Source organism: Mus caroli, unplaced genomic scaffold (genome assembly GCF_978045245.1).
Source record: "Mus caroli unplaced genomic scaffold, Mus_caroli_1 scaffold_6, whole genome shotgun sequence".
Classification (NCBI taxonomy): domain Eukaryota; kingdom Metazoa; phylum Chordata; class Mammalia; order Rodentia; family Muridae; genus Mus; species Mus caroli.
This window is the reverse complement of record NW_028227261.1, coordinates 90,882,214-90,888,319: the sequence shown is the minus strand read 5'-3', so window position 1 is coordinate 90,888,319 and position 6,106 is coordinate 90,882,214. Positions and strand designations below refer to the sequence as shown.

General features: G+C 39.1%; 1 pseudogene; it reads right to left on the bottom strand.

Moving 5' to 3' along the window:
- Positions 1 to 539: 539 nt before the first annotated feature.
- LOC110293333 (alpha-enolase pseudogene) lies at positions 540 to 3,851 on the bottom strand (annotated as a pseudogene).
- Between the last annotated feature and the right edge of the window lie 2,255 nt (positions 3,852 to 6,106).

Sequence of the window (6,106 nt, the reverse complement as noted above, 5' to 3'; positions counted from 1 at the left end):
AATAGAATAATCACACGTATTATTATTCCTACTTTGCAAGATTTGGGTCCAGAGAGTAAAAGAATTTTACCCAGCTTCACTCAGTTAGTACAAAGAGTCTAGAATCTTTCTGGGTCTGGAGGCTGAGGTTTTAATTATCAACATAAACTACATCTCTGAAAAGCAGGAAGTTGATTTGAGAGCTCTAAAGAGGCCCTAGAAGAGCAACTATGAATTCTGATGGGTTCTGGGGGTGAGTGAGATCCTGAGGCTTTTATTTTGCATGTAAACCACTGGGGATTTTTGCCTGTAGCAACTGTACAGGTTACACTGGAGTTCTGAGGGGTCAGGCACTAGCTGGGAAGTCAGGTAACAGAAACAATGACTCAAACCAATCAGATGATTACAAACCTGGGGTCCCCAGCAGGGTTCCAGGTGGTCAGGCATAGCTCTGGACATCTAAAAAAGCAGTGACTTGGGAACGGCAAGCACTGGACTGGCCTTGAGCCGCCTCGATGACATCAGGGACAGGGAAGTCCTAAGTACCAGGGACAGGAATCTCAAGTTCGTGCTTTACTTGGTCTAAAGGACCTGCAAGCAAACTTGGCTTTCCTGCCCAGCTCTTGATCGATTTTCAGGATCTGACTGTACTTGGCCAGGGCACTCAGATCGGCAAGAGGCACCATATTTGTTCTGCCCAGTGCAGAGCTCTAGCACTAGGTCAACAATGAAAAGTATTCTCAGTCTTCCTAGATCGATCGTTGGAACACCATGATGCCCCAGCCATTGGACTAGGCCAGGTTACACGCCTGCATAGTCTCGGTAACAGAACCGATCTGGTTCACTTTGAGAAGGAGGCAGTTGCAGGAATTCTCGCCCACAGTCTTGGTAATCCGTTTAGGACTGGTGACTCTAAGGTAATCCCCCACCACCTGGATGCCTGCACTAGCTGTGAACTTCTGCCAAGTTTTCCAGCCATCATGGTCAAAGAGGTTTTCAATGGACACTACTGGATACTCCTGGATGAAGGACTAGTCCATGTCAGCCAGCTGGACAGGTGTGATGTACCTGCTCGAGTCATTCTGAGACTTGTAGTCCAGTCATATTGCCAGACCTGTAGAACTTAGAGGTAGCAATGTCCATACTGATGACAACCTGGTCAGTGTAGCTGGCCTTTGCAATTGCAGTCTTCAGCAGTTCCAGGGCCTCTTTGTTCTCCAGGATGTTAGGTGCAAATCCATCCTCATCACCCACATTGGTGGTGTCTTTCCCGTACTTCCCCTTGAAAATGTTCTTCAGGTTGTAGTAGACATTTACTCCAATGTGTATGGCTTCCTGGAAACAGGATGACTCCACAGGCAGGATCATGACGTCTTCCATGGCCAGCTTATTGCAGTCATGAGAACCACTATTGATCACATTGAAAGCTGAGATAGGTAGGGTGACTTTAGGGTTGCTAGCCAAGTCATCAATGTGATGGTAAAGGGGCACGAACTTGGCAGAAAGCCAGGAACACTCCCAAGATGACATTTACACCAAATTTAGATTTATTCTCAGTGCCATCCATCTCTATCATTAGTTTGCCAATGCTCTCTTGCTCCATAATATTCAGTTTCTTGCCAAGCAGACCAGGTGTAATAGTGTTATTGATGTAGTCAGCAGCCTTTGAGACACCCTTCCCCATGAAGCATATCTTATCATTGTTGGAGGAGACTTTCTGTGATGTAGAGATCCACCTCAATATTGGGATTCCCATGAAAGTCAAAGATCTCTGGAGCATGGATCTTGAAAATAGACGAGGTGAACTTCTGTCTACCGGACTGCTGTGAAAGAAGGAAAGAGGGTTGTGCAGATACAGAAGAGAATGATAATCTGATGCTTTTAATGAATTCAATAAATTTGATAATTAAGATGCCAGAGAACAGGACAACAGGAAATAGACCTCACTAACACCAACACCAAGCATCAGTATTTCATTAATGTCTCTTAGAGCTCAATAGAAAAAGAAAAGAAAAAAAAGAAAAGAAAAGAAAAGAAAAGAAAAGAAAAGAAAAGAAAAGAAAGAAAAGAAATTACAAAAAAGAAATCTATGTAAACATATGCCTATAATGTCTCCTAAGTATCAAAAATCAAACCAAAACATAGCAAGCAGATAATACTTAAATGTCTGGTTCCAGGCCAAACAGATAATAAAAGGACAGCCTATTGTCAAGCCTCTGGCTCCATTAGCAACATATGGAATATTTTGTTATACATGAAAAAAAGTTTATGAATTTTAAGTGTCTGGTTAAAAATTGCAATTATTTGGTTAAATAATTGAAACTATTACTAGAGAGACCGAGGAATATTATAGAGAAATTGTATTATCTGCAATTCCTCAGAATACTCAGTTTTGTTAATTAATGTTTTCTTTTTTTGACAACAATTTTTTATTACATATTTTCTTTTTTTGCATTTCAGATGTTATATCCTTTTCTGGTTTCCCCTCCAAAACCCCGCTATCTCCTCCCCAGTCCTCATTCACCAACACACACACTCCTGCTTCCTGGACCTGGCATTACCCTATACTGGGGCATAGAACCTTCACAAGACCAAGGGCCTCTCCTCCCATTGATGACCAACTAGGCCATTCTCTGCTACATAAGCAGCTGAAGCCATGAGTCCCACCATATGTTTTCTTGGTTGGTGGTTTAGTCCCAGTGAGCACTGAGAACTGGTTAGTTCATATTGATGTTTTTCCTATGAGGCTGCAAACCCCTTCAACTCTTTGGGTACTTTCTCTATCTCCTTCATTAGGGACCCTGTGCTCAGTCCAATGGATGGCTGTGAACACCCACTTCTGTATTTGTTAAGCACTGGCAGAGCCTCTCAGGAGACAGCTATATCAGGCTCCTGTCAGCAGGCTCTTGTTGGCATCCACAATACTGTCTGGTTTTGGTGGTTGTATATGGGATGGATCCCCAGGTGGGACAGTTTCTGATGGTCATTTCTTCAGTCTCTGCTCCACACTTAGTCACTGTAACACCTTCCATGGGTATTTTATTCCCCCTTCTAAGAACAATCAAAGTATACACACTTTGGTCTTCCTTTTTCTTGAGTTTCACATGTTTTGAGAATTGTATCCCAATTTTCTGGGTATCCCAAATTTCTGGGCTAATATTCACTTATCAGTGAGTGCATATCATGTGTGCTCTTTTGTGATTGGGTTACCTCACACAGGATGATAGGTTTCTTTCATAATTCATATATTTCTTTCATAATTTATATACTGTATGTTGATTTGTCTCAATCCTTACTCTTTATTGATATTTAAATTATTCTCTAATATTGATAATTTCATAAAATATGCAAATAAATTCAATATCTAACCCCTGTCACTCCTCCAACTCTACCTATAATCTCCAGACATGCTCATCCTTCCCAAATTCAAATATTTTATTTTTTATTAATTTTTACTATTCTTTTAATTTTTGATATGACAATTACATCAGTTTTCCCTTTCCTTCCTCTAAACTTTCCAGTATGCCATCCTTGCTCTTTCAAATTTATGGCCTCTTTTAATTAGTTGTGATTGTATGAGTTTTTATACATATATATATATATATATATATATACACATATACACACATACATTCTCTCATACATGTACACACACACACACACATTATCAGAATAAGACTTAATCTGATTAATGTTACTTGTTTGTATGTTTTCAGCACTGACCATTTTCTTTTGCATAAACGAGTGGTGTAGTCTTTTTCCTGAGTAAGATGATTTCTCCTACTCTCAGTTGCCTGTAGTTCTTTGTGTAGAATTGAGGCCTCATTGGTTCCCCCATCCATTCTTGGCATACCAATATTGTCGTTGTTCATCTTATGTTTAGGCAATAACCTTGGTTAGATTGTATGTTTATAGATTCTGACATTACTTGGAGACATAGTCTCACAGCAAACTCCCTGATTATTTCCTCCTCCTCCTCCTCCTCCTCCTCCTCTTCCTCTTCTTCTTCTTCTTCTTCTTCTTCTTCTTCTTCTTCTTCTTCTTCTTCTTCTTCTTCTTCTTCTTCTTCTTCTTCTTCTCTCTCTCTCTCTCTCTCTCTCTCTCTCTCTCTCTCTCTCTCTCTCTCTCTCTCTCTCTCTCTCTCTCTCCCTCTCTCTCTCTCTCTCTCTCTCTCTCTCTCTCTCTCACCAGTGTTCCCTGAGCCTTAGGTACAGGAATTGTTTTGTAAATGTATTCACTGGGAATCGGGTCCACAAATCTGAATTTCCATTGGTTGTGGTCTTGTGTAATGAGCTCCTTCTGCTGCAGAGAGGAATTTACTTGATGAGGGGTGAGGAGTACACTTATCTGTGGGTATAAGGATAAAGATTTAGAATGTATTTAGGGCTTATGCTGGTACAGTAAAGTTGTGGTTATAGGTTCTCCTATAAGATATATGGCCTCCCTAGCCCTGACTCTCTACCTTTCTTTAATCACCCTTTCATGCCTTTCAGTAACCACAAGCCCCTTTCTAATGTGCATGTCTTTACATTTTATTTTATGATCCACTGAGTTATCCAAGTCCATGTGTGTGGTCAGGAATACAGAACTATCTGTTTGATCCTAGTGGTCCCACAGGTGGATGCACACCTGAATGCAACTGTAGATAATTATTCAATGGGAAATGAGGGGATCCATGGAGTCTCTCTTCCATCCCTGTCTGACTACTGATAAGTTCTACCTTGTCCAGTAAAATGTACCTGCTGTAGGTTCATGGTTGCTGTGGCTTTTTTGTACCCTGAAGATAAGGTCTTCCAGGCCTTACCCTATCTCTCTACTCTTATACCCCTTTTTCCTACTATTCTATAATAATCCCTAAGTCTTAGACACTGTTCACTTAACTGTCTCTGACACTTAGTGCCTTGAAAAGCAAAAAACTTGTTTCATTCTCCATCATTCACTGTAAAGAGAAACTTCTCTGATTAAGGCTAAGAGTAATATCTGTCTATAGGCATATATATTTATGTATTTATATACTTAGAAGATTACTTGCTGCCTTGTCAATTCAGCTAAATAGCAATAGTAATGTATCCCCTAGAATCATGGATATTTTTTTACTAGGTTTACAGTACCAGATATGAAATATCCTCTATAAATTAGCTCTTCGAACAAATAAGAGAGAGGTTGGTTACCCTCCAAACAACTACCCCACTATTGTAGTGATGAGCATATCTTTTCTGGTGGGTTGGTGTTGTAGTTCAGAGTTCAACAATGGGGTAAAACAATTGATGTATTTTCTCCTCTCCCCGCCTTTCATAGCACTTTCTGGCACTGTGAATATTAATCACCAGGTAGGAAGCTTTCAGCTCAATTTCAGGATGATTTCCTTATAGCATGCAATCACAGTATGTGTTATTTTCAACAGTATTTACTATATAGTTCTGGTGGACAACAGAAGAATGGCAAAGGATATATCTTTGCAGGGACCAGTGGATAGTATTTAAACAACAATTTGTAAGCAGGTAATCTATATGTGGCAGCAGGTTTGTTGTTTAATAACCCCTGGGATCTGGGAGCAGCAATATTCAATCAAGTTGGGTATCTTCATTTATTTTATTTTAACTTTTTTAGCTTATAATTTTAAACTGACATACAAAATAATAGGTTTACATGTGGCTTCTTCATATACTCTTCATTTGGATTAAGTCTCTTACCCTATTCTTTTTCTTTCTCATCTCTTCATCTCTGTTTAACATTTCATTGTACAGTACTGCAGCTCTGTATGTTCTGCCTTCTATTTTCTTTCAATAAGACATCAGATTTATGGTCACTTTTAAATTTCTTTTATGAATCTTTTATAGGTGGTTCAACTTAAATACCCAGACCTAAGTATTCAAGGCTATGGTTTACATATGAGAGAGTGCATGAGTATTTGATATTCATTCAGTATAATTTTTTCTACTTCTATCAACCTACCTGCAAATTGTATTTTATTTAAAGCTTAATAAAATTCCACTCAAAATATATCACATTTTCATTATCCATCCATGGACAATTGTATTAAGTTTTGAAATCACATTGTTGAGGCAAATATGAGATGTTTTTTTTTTTTTTTTTTTTTTACGTTGTTTCCTTGTGAAGCATCTTT